The sequence below is a fragment of the Rousettus aegyptiacus genome, unplaced genomic scaffold (assembly GCF_014176215.1).
Source record: "Rousettus aegyptiacus isolate mRouAeg1 unplaced genomic scaffold, mRouAeg1.p scaffold_m13_p_7, whole genome shotgun sequence".
Lineage (NCBI taxonomy): Eukaryota > Metazoa > Chordata > Mammalia > Chiroptera > Pteropodidae > Rousettus > Rousettus aegyptiacus.
Window position 1 is genome coordinate 38,322,501 of NW_023416310.1, and position 11,735 is coordinate 38,334,235.

The following is an 11,735-nucleotide window of genomic DNA, read 5'->3' on the forward strand; positions in this document are numbered from 1 at the left end:
GGGATGGACACACCCCCTCCCGCTCCTGAGCAACTGCAGAAGCACGGAGGAATGGCAAGAAAATGTTTCTTACGGGTAGAGCACAACTATTCTTGTGCTGTTACCCGGGAACAGAAAATGGGGAATGGAGAGAGAGCGAGCGACTGGCTCGCAGGAGCAGAGAGGAGGCCATGGTGGTGGGGTGACTGCCCCGTGTCAGCGCCGCGCTCCCCACGCGCCACCCAGCCAAGGTGCAAACGCTGGAGCCCGCAGTCCCTCTGGCCTTTCTGCAGACATTCCCGAGAAATTAGGGAGGACCTGTTGGAAATAAACCACTGTCTCTTTAATGCACACAGGCGCGCGCACGCACATACACACACACACACACACACACACACACACACTGACACACGCTGCTGCTGTCAAAAAAGCGGGCTTCACTCTGGCGTGGGATACTTTCAGTTTTACGTAAAATGTACAGCAACAGCACCCCCTGCGATTGGAAAGTTTATTCCGAAACGTGCCTGCAAAGTCCCCCAGCGTCTCCCGCCTCCCAGCCTCCCTGCCTGCCTGCGCCACCCTGTAGGCTCAGCCGCCGCCGCCACCGCCACCGCGGAGACCGCGCTGCGATTGCAAATCCGCAAGGGCAGGGGGGAAAGGGAAAGGGACTCAAGTCCGAGCGAGGCGCAGAGCGCGCAGGGTGGAGGCGGGTCTCCGCGGCCGGCGAGACTCCGAGCTGCAGGTGGACGTTTGTGAGTGCGTGTCTACAGAGCCTGTCCTCCAAACGGCTCCACAACCCCTCGTGGCTTCTCTCCCCCTCCTCAGTCTAAGGGACGTTGTTTTCGTAAATTCGCCTACCCGGCGGGAGGCTTTATTGTTTTAAGCGGGGACCCGGGGCTTGCAAGCGCGCACCCACGTCCCAGCCGCTCCAGCAAGCGGCTGTTTATTCATGTGTCTTACTAAAGTTTCAAACCTATTAGAAAATGACGCTTGCCTAGCTCGGCGAAGCTTCGAGCCCCTCTAAGGAAAAAAAGGAGGTTTTGATGCTCAACATTAGGAAAAATGTGGGCTGGACTGGATTAGTGTAAATGTGGTTTGTTGTTTTCCTCCAGTTTAAGGGGAGGAGGTACTCAAATCCTGTTTAAGAAGCAGGAAGATTCACTTTCAGTAAAGCTCTATAGGGTGTGCGTTACAGTATTTCCCCTTTTTCAGGAGTTCTTCAGAGCAAGTCAACATCTCTCTTCCACTACTGTCCCCCCTCCCTTGTCTTGTTAAACTAGACTTTGAGTGACCAAAAGAATGTCATTGCAGGGGGGTGGGGGTGGGGCGGAGAGCGGAGCTAAGAGGGGAATGGTTGGAGGAAAGGTGAGGAGAGGAAAGAAAGTACAATTGCGAGGCCTTTGAAAAGTAAATAAATAAAATAAAAGCTCCTTCAGGTAACAATAATGAGTCAGATTCTTTCGGAACCCAGTTTTCCAAATTTAAATATTTTTCCCTTCCATCCATAAACGTTTATATTTAGAGAAGGTATATAAATGGACGAATATATGTTGTGGAAATACATATGTATGGTTTCTATATAATGGTGTGTATAAAGCTTTTCTGGGTTGGGTGTAGTGTAAAAAGTAATGACTTTATTACCTCCGAAAGGTTCTGTGGTTCACATTTAACAGAATTCTGAATTACAGTTCATTACACAATTGTGTGCTCTCTAAAATCGGCACCCTGTCAGGGCCGCTATCTATGTTTATTTCAATAAATAACTCGCAACATTTTATTGATTTTCTTTTTTGTAAAAAATCATAAGAAAGTAAGCACTTAGTTACAAGTAGGTCTGCTATGTTATTACACTTGTTTCAGATTCCAGGGAGTTCCTTCCGAAACCACATCTTAAAACAAACATTAAAAACCCAGTTTTGCAGCTGCTTTCCCTGGGTGCCAATGGAGAGCCAAGCAGCGACGTTTTCACCATTAACATATATTTAATTTCACCATCATAAAATGCCCAGAGTGAAATAGGAAATGCCCTCCGCTCCCGCCCCTCCCCCAGCCTGATTTCACCCAGTCCGGAAAACCAGAGCTATATATAGGCATTTGGTCTCTCCTGGTCGTGGACCCCCACTCGCGGTTCCTCGAGCTCGCCCCTATGAGTGACTGACGACCCCTCCCTCATCCCGGCTGGATGTTTGCTACAGCGCCCAAAAGTGGGGGAGGGGAGGATTTAGAGAAATAAAAACGTGTTTTAAGAGGTTTAAAATATTACGTAAGTATTGATTAATTATGCAGGTGGTTTTGTAGAGGGGTGAAAGGTCACTTTAAACGCACGCCCTAGGATATACAATAAGTATATTTACCTTTCCAAAAGTGGCTTTTAGAAAGTAATAAATTGTGAAAATATTAAAATTATTTTCTGGCCATTATCTTCATTTAGAGCAGTAGAACATTTGCTGATTCCACTGAGGGGGTAATTACCCTCCGCGGGCTCTTTCCTAAACCTTTGGTGACGACATTAAATGTAAACTCCAGGCCAACAGACGACCTCTCCCCTCCGCCCCCTTTTTATCTTGCTCGCGGAGGAGACTCCCCAGGACTTCCTGCAGTATATATTCTGCCTCTGATCTCCGTACTTAATAGCCAAGTCCTGGTTTATGCTTTATAATGTGTTGACAAGTTTTCTAACAGACTTTCTGAAATAATGCACATATATTCACATCGGTTAGAAACCCACCGTATTTTTAGAGTCGAGTAGATCTATACCCTAATGCAGTGAGAGAGTGTAAATCATAGAGGATTTCATAGTCCTTTCAGTAGTTTTCGGTATGAAGTATGAGCCGCGTGGCCTCCAGACGTAACCTTTTAGAAAAAAAAGACAGTGCTTTTATTTTATGGTGTAAAGTGCTTTTAGCTCCAGGGCTCTGAACGTGAACGTGGTCAACAAACAGCTCTAAGAGGGAGACTTAATATAGTCCTTGCCCTAGTGCGAAGGATCGCCTGGCGCGGGGTACACAGGCTGAGCCGGAGAATGAAGGGTTAAAAGATCTGTCTCGATGGAAACTACAAGATTAAAATAAAATAGTCACTGTCTGCCTTTAGGGGGAAAAACCTTTATAGACTTAAAGATAAATAAATGAATGACTGAATGAATGGTTAAAAATACAATCGATCCCACCTTGCTTTTTATCCCTCCCCCCAAGGCAGTTCAGAAAATAGAGAATGGGCAGTCATCTTTATGAAAATAAAACTTAGGTATGGATTTAGCAGTAGATCTACATTTAGTGGATCTACATTTAGCATAGGTTTTGCATTTGGGGTTCTTGAGGGTGGGAGTGCTAGGGTGTTGTTAGGACAAAGGAAACAATTAAAAAGAAGAAAGGGGGTTGTGTGTAAGGAAGAGGATGGGCTTTATGTGGGCACCTTAAATTGAAAGGTAAGCAGAGGGCCACAGTCCCCCCTTCTCTCCAGCCTCCCTCAGCTCCTAACACCACACCACCACCAGCACCACCCTCCGCCACACATACACACCCATACCCCTAATAACATTTCTTCCTCCTCTATTTCCAGTATGATCCAGAGCCTGGAACCTAAGGAGGCCCCTGGAGGGCAGTGTCTACACCTTCTGCAAAGGCATAGATTTCCTTCCCCCAGGAAGGTTCTGGGGGTAACAGTCTGGTCCTTCTCCAGAGACTCCCTGGGCCTTTGACTGGCTGGCAGGCTACTCCACAAACCTGGACCTATCCAAAAAATAAAAAAGGGAAGGGAAGGAGGAAGGGGAGAAAGGAAAAAGCTGAATCTGCTCTAAATAAGTCTATACTTGCCTCTAGTTTGGGCAGCTGTATGCTGAGTCAATAATATATGGGGAGGGGGAAACAGTAGTCTCACTACTTAAGTAAGAGGTCCCTTTGAAGACAACAAGGAGTTCTGGTTAGAACACTGCTTGGTGAAATTCTCAATTTGGCTCCATAACATTTACATCAAAGGCACACCAGTGCTGCACAATGAAGTCAGTCCAGTGTACTGTGTTAGATATGTTCCAGTGCAATAGTCAGCACACAGTAGATGTTCAATAAATGGGTGGGTTTTTTTTTTTTTTGAGTAATAGTGAATAAATCCTATCATCCCTTAAATGAAGCAAATATAACCATCCAAATTCCATTAGTTTCCCCCAGAGATCAATAAGGCTTTGATCGACAACCCTATTACAAGTACATTTTAGCCTAAAAGTGATTCTCGCCAAAGATGGAGATCTCAGAAAGATTATCCCAAATATCAGAGCCACTGAACAATTAGGAATACAATGCAAGATTTCCATCAACTCAAGCAGACTACATTATCAGATATCTTTAAAATTAACCACTGTTAAAAACCCAGTATCAACAGATCTATTTTTTAAAATTATTTTTACCATCTATTTTTTTTTAACATTGCTTTTTGGATATGTACAAATCTGATTTCCCAAATGAGAGCACTTCTAAAGTAAAAAATACAATAAGAACAAAATAAAAAATATCTCAAACTTCAATTCATTCTCTATGCACAGCCCCCACCCATGAAATTTTTGCTTTTAACAAGGGAATAATTTTTTCAATATATGTTTTCACACCTAATCTTAAAAATAAGCTTCACCTATTTGCTTCTTTGGGATAGGGGGTGTAAATAAAAGGAAAAACAACATAACACACATCTGGACCAACATTTCGTACAGCAAATTTCAACCCAATGTGATTTAAAACAATGTGAGTTAAAAACCTCTTAAAATTTGGGTTTTTAATGGAAACGCTGACAGACTCTTAATTATAGCAGCCCTGCCAGACACTGCTATAATGAAATAGTTGTGCTTTCATTACTATAGAGGCACTATAGTTAAGGGTCTGTCAGTGTTTCTATTATAAACCCTGAGTTTAAGAGGTTTATAACTTGGGCAATTTAAATGGCATTGGGTGGAATTCAAGATATCAGTCCAGATGTGAGGTTGTTTTATCAAAGAAAAAATAACTCAGCTGAGGAAGCTTTTAGATCTCTCTCTCTCTCTCTCCCTCTCCCTTTCTCCCCTTTCCACCCTCCCTTCCTAAGAAACATCACAGAAATGATGTTTAGTAGTTTCAGATGGTCTTATTGCCAACTTCTGGCTATGACTTTACTGTCTAAAAAATTTTATAGGCAGTTAGTCCTTTATTTGGACAAATACTCTTTTCTATTATCATAAGTTTTTATTATTTCATTATGTTAGGATAAGGATTATATATGTGTGTGTGTGTACGCGCGCGCGTGTGTGTGTGTGTACATACATACATACAGAGAGACAGAGAAACTAAACAACAAAAAAAGACTGTATGTCAAGAAATGTTGCAATTTCATATATATACACAGAGGTATACATTTAGTATTACATTCTGATGGAAATGTATAAGTTTACTGAAAAGAAGAAATAAAGTGTCTTATATCTTCTTTATCTTGTCTATCAACAATATAGTAAAAATAAAAGAGGTATTAACATCTTATTTCAGAAAGTTGTAGCTTTCCTGGTACCACTTGGTTGGTTAAAAAAGCAATAGCTAGCACGGTGCAGTCAGCACAGAACTAACCAAGGGCTGTACACAAACACCTTACATCTCTCCGCCTGACTTTATTGACAAATTGATGAAGAATTTACCTTTGATTACCTAATGGACCAGTTTTTTGAAATATGTCCTGTTAATCTGGTCTACTGCCACCATGATATGTAATTAATGTTTGTTAGTGATGATGTGGCTGATGCTAATTCTATCATAAGGAAAATAGGATGGTGGTGATGGTGCTGATGATGTTGGTGGTGATGATGGTGATGGAGGTGATGGTAGTGGTGATGATGGTGAGGATAGGAGATGGGGGTGATGGTGGTTTCACTCATTAACATGTCCATCAGAGGGAAATAGAAATAGGATGAAAGATGAAGATAAAAGGCTCAAACCCTTGCTTCTCCAACTCTTCTTACTTTAGAAAGGCCATTCCACACAGATCAGGTGGTCAACAAGTTAAAATGAAGTTTTCAAATGCATGTTGCTCTGTGTCCCTTCCCTCAACGTACACCAAGATGTGACCTTGACTGGGTGTTGCTGGCAGGCCCTAAGGTCACCGACTTCATGCAGAAAGACCACCAAGAACTATACAGCAACCACGTTCTGCATTTCCTTTCCTCTGTTCTCTCTGACTGAAATCAGACCACTAGATCAAGCCATCAAGTACCATACAGGCTTGATCATTCTCACTTCACAATAGCTTTAATGGTCTCTTCTGGAATTAACTAAATGACAAAAGAGAAGCAGTCATCCAAACATGTCAACAGGCTCAAGTTCCTTCTCGGCCAGTTTCTCATAAACCCCACAAATATCCAGCCCCACAACCACTCCAGATGCATGTCAATCATTCCCAGAGATAACTGAATAGGTGGGGCTATTCTGGTTCCTTTTCCAGAAATGAAGACATTTCTTTTTTCTTGATAGTTGATCATTAACATATTTTTTTTTTCCTTACCAAATCTAGCGAAGGGAAATTTTCTGGTAGAAAAAGCCTATTCTTATTTCATCTTTCTTTTGCAGTGTGGTAGTGAATAAATCCTCTGGTCTCTCATTCCTGGTTATATACAATTTGCCTGTTTTCTCTCTCTTTCTCTTTCAAAAAAAAAAAAGTCTCTTGCACAAGGTCATCTATCTAAGCCTCCAGGTTCCTATAAAATGGTGACTGGTCCTAAGAATTGTTATTCTTTCTTTCTTTATGGAGCACTACACTAAACAGACATGAGACATGGTTCCTGCTCTTGGATGACTTTTATTTTTAAGGCACTAAGATACATATACACAGGCACAAGCCTTTATGTTGCATAAAGTTCATGAGTCACGCATACCAAAGCCACACAGATGCACACTATTATCCTTGCTTTGTATAGCTCTGGCTTCCCTTTGCTGATTTGAACAGTTCTAAACCTTTAGCAAGGACCTGTTTGAAGGAACACAGCTTTGATCACTTCTGACACAAGATTTTTACTTTATAGAGAAAGAGCTTGGTTTCCCAGAAATTGGAATGGTAAATTAATGAAGTTTGGTCATGGATGTCTGTGATAATGTTTTGTTTTAGTTTTTATGATGTTATTAAATAGCTTAACCAGTTACTTTTGAGAAATGAGCTTTCTGTATTACACATGTTTTGTAGACAGTATTATAGATGCTAACACACATTTGTGAATGCGTTATTTTTAACTGGCATTGTTTTGCTTCTCTAACACACAGTAGGTTTTTAATACATTTGTTGGATCAAGAAATGAATTCCACAGATGTATTTTCAATTGCTGCTCTAGGTGAAAAAGACAGGTATTTGTGTCTACTCATAATAAATTAAATAGTCACATAGTGGAAAATTATATAATTTTACTTTTTAAATCATTAAGAAGTATAGGCTATTTGCACTGCTATCTAACTTAAACATTATAAACTGCAAGCACCCTGTGTCAAGTGGAAACAACTGCATGTCTTTTTGTGTATATTTCATATTAATAACTTATGTCATAAAAGCCTGACTCAAGTCCTGGGCTGTCAGTGCTTGTAGGGCAGAACCTCTGTCATTTTCACCGTTTCTCTCTCTCAGCACAAAGTAGGACCCTAGGAAAATATCTGGTACATGAATAAAGGGCAAAGTAGACCCCTTGGGTTCCCAAAACTTCAAAGTTCCCAGAAACTTCAAATTTCTGTCTACCGTAGATAAAATGTTCTTTTTATTGTTCTCAATTCTCAGATTTTAAAATGCAGTAAAATGTTCAAACAGCCAAAATCCAAATGCATTTTAACACCAGATAACTCTGAGAGATTAATTCTGGAGCCTGATTATCCAGATACTACCTTCTTTACGTACCAAGGCCCATTCTAGCTGGTTCTAATTTGAAAGAGGCAAAGCTCACAAAGCTTTACATTGGCAACAGCCCTCGCACCCATCCCCAGACAGTGATTTTGGGGGAGTGATTTTTGTTCAGGGAGTAAGGGAAGTATCAGTATGTGTTCTTCAAATATGGTGGGGAAAGAATTATGACCCTCTCTTCTAAAATATCCAATCTTGAACTCTGAGCTTAATTAATAGGAGGAACCCCAAGCTTAGTGGGATTTTTAAAATAAACTTGATTTCTGAATATACACATATGAGGGGGCGGGGGTACATATTTAATTATTTGAATAGTAAGCACATAAAGGGGTTTTGCTAAGATTGTAGATCTTTTGGCTTTGTTGATGTAAAGATTCTAGAAAGTTAAAAATATGCTCATTTTAAAACATATGTTTTAGAGGAAGTCAACTCTCCTTAATGGGAACTTGCAACTCTCAATTTTGTTTTCTGTTATTTTAGCATAAATAAATCAAACTGAAAAGCAGCCTCAAAGCAAAAAGGAACTGCTTTTTTAAAAAAATTTTATGACTTTAACTTTTATAACATCTTCAGAATTTCAACCTGGATTGTTTTATTTCCACTGATCTTCAAATTTAAGGGTTTCAATCTCTTGAAACTAATGTAACAAAAAAAACATTTTAATGCTGAGCCCAGGTTTGTGTTTTCGGCTATTATACCCTCAGTAATATTGACATGATATCTGGTTTTTAGAAATGTTAAAAGTAAAACGTTTCTGACAATGGTAAAAAGTTGTGATCCATTACTTCCAATTTTTAAATATTCTAGAAGGATAAGCTTTTTCACTATGGGAGCTGAAAGGGGCAAAAGAGCCCCTGATTTCGGGTGGCATGTTTTCTTCAGTTTTTAGGGACAAAAGATTGATCAGCAGCAAGAAAATAAAATATTAATCGTGAAGTACATATATATATTTTTTTCAACATAATACCAAATGCCTAAATGTTGTAGATAAACTTGCACTGAAATAATAAGATGTTGGCAGTAATTATGTTAATGAGAATTTCCCTAGCCAGAATAACAAACAAATATATTGCCTAATGTTACACTGAAAGGTAGTACATAAGTACACATACTGCTGTGGTGACTAATGTGTGATAAGAGAATCCTTCTGTTCGCAGTTTGGGCATTTATGTCACCACGTATTATTGATAGCACATATTATTTTTACTACATGGTATCTTTATTGTGTAAAGTCTAATTGCAGGAAAAATTGTTTCCATCCTCTTGATTTTGATAGGCATTTCCATAGAAAGGATGGGATACAGAGAAGGCAGTGTATTGTGAAATTCCACCATCAGTAAGGATGTTTGCTGATGATTGCTGATAACAGTTCTATGAGCACCGTACACCGGCTTTTTAAGGGGGAAGGAAATTGCGTACAATAGACTTGTGATAAAATAAGGATGAGGTTCTGATGAAGATACATGGAAACTGGATGACTCAGAATTAAAGCTTCAGCCCCCATATTCCTGCTTTCAGGTATTGCCAACTGAAGAGTGTATGAAATCGACTGCTGAACTAAAACCCTGTTAAAATACCACGTTAACTGAACCTTGGTCCTGAGGTGAAGATAAGATTAGATTTTTCTGGGTGTAATTTCAATTATGATGCTTACTTTGGTGAAATGCTTTTCAGGAGAGTGAGCAGAGTAACAGAAATCTGGCATCCAGAACCAAACAAGCCAGAGTGTCTGGTCCATGTACAATTTCCACAAAGAAGGTCAAAAAGGGCTGAAAGAAAAGGTGTATCAAAGGTATCCTTGGAACTCAGAGCCAATAAAAATGAAACTATTCTCTTCTGAGACCTAATTAACTTTTATATCCAAAGCTACCCTGCACATTTGTTCATTGCTTATGACTAGGACTAAAAAAATATATGTGCCATGGATCTAGGCTTTTAAATGATCTATTGGATGGCTTTTCCACGTCTGTAGGATTCTCTGTTCTTTAGAGGTATTCATTCAATGAATAAATAAGTCTACGCTAATTTTTCCTCAAAATGTTAAGTATTTTCCTATATCTGTTTTCAAGGAATCAGAGACTTAGTCCCTGAAACTTCCAAAATATTCCCTTAAATCCTAAAACAAAACCAGAACAAAAATGTTCCAGTAACAAATTTCATGCTACAGGCTTTTTGCAAGGATTAGTCTCCTATTAGAGTCACTGTTCCTATATGATCCTTTTTCATGTTTTAAAGAAGAATATATATTTTTCTGTTACCTTTTCTGACTGTAAAGCAATCACAGGAACCTGCAGGAGGCACCATAAATATGCAAATTTGTGAGAGATAACTGTTTTCAGTGGTTATGCCTCCAAGTAGTGGGGGAAACAGAAGAGCTGGAGCTTCCTACTTCCAAGGAATTCATATGTTGGTAGTGCCCCCTGCTGCAATCACAGGTTGTCCAAGAAAGGGAGAATAAAATTCAGAAGCATTGAGATCTGGCTAATATATGAAATAAATGCCCACTACCCCCATCCCAGGAACTGCTATGCCTGAGTTCAGATTTCCTCCTGCTAGTCACAAATTCACTTTGAACACTTTCCTCAACCTAAAATTTGGAAGATTCACTTTTATTTCAAAACCTTTAAATATGCAGGTTACCTAGAGTTACATTTTATGTCCTAAAAAACACAACATTAAAGAATGAGACATTTTAAGAATTTTCTAGAAGTTACCTAACGATAATAAATTCTGAATTAGAGGAATACCATGCTACCCACTGGTACATTAAAACTGGGAGGGAACGTTAAAGTGTTAACAGTATATAGAGCTATTATTCCGTTTTAAAATGGCTTTATTTATTAAAGGAAAATTTTGTGGGCCATTAGCTCATAGCGTGGACTGGACATTTTGATATTCAAAAATAAAATGAAATAAAATAAGTAAATGAAACAACCAAGTTAGGAACATTGGAAAACTGATTGCCGTAGCTCTATAGTCACTCTATTACAGATTTTCATATTAAGACTTGGGGAAGGGGGGATGTGATAGAACAGAATAACATGATACAATTCAGACCTGTGCCGGTCTATTGACTACATAATATGCATTTTTAAATTGCCTGAATATATATTCACATGACAGAATCTAATGGGTTTTAGAAGGAACCCTTGCTCTTGATCAAATCATAAAAACTGTTATAAACTTGTCTATCACATCAGATCACATACACTTCTATTAAAATTGTTTTTGTCTTGTTTAAATACTAGAGTTGGAATAGATCAAGGGAATTACACCTTAAAAAAAAAAACTCAGGTATTAGAAACTCTAGATAGAGTTGCCAAGGCAAACCTTAAATAACATAGATACTCAGCTTTTTCTGTTGGATCCTCCCCAATGAGTCCCAATGCCTCAAGCCCCTCGGTTTTTGCAATTTTTTAAAATCAGTTTCAGAAATGTAAGCTCTCTCCTAGTGTAAACACCTCACAGTGGCTATGTACTAGAGTTTGAATTTCAACTTAGCTCTGTGCCTCATTTCCATATTCAGATCTTCACAGCTAGAGCAAAGTAGAGGACTGAGGAAATTACCTATAAAATTTCAGCAATAAGCCTGCCTTTATCTGCATCATCCAGGAATCTTGTACCCTGCCTGTAGAGTCCTGACCTGAGATCCCATGAGGAGAGAGAGGGAGAGGCACCAGTGGATATTAGTTACTGGGCAGAACTAATTAGAAATAGATCTCGATATTAAAGGTATCCATCTTTTCCTTACTCAAAACTTAAACAGGCTCCCACTCTATATGATAAGGAGAAATTTTAAGTCCCTGCTCTGGATTTTATTGCCACAGAAGGTGAACTGTTAGAAAAAGAAAACCAGTGCACAAAACAGCAGT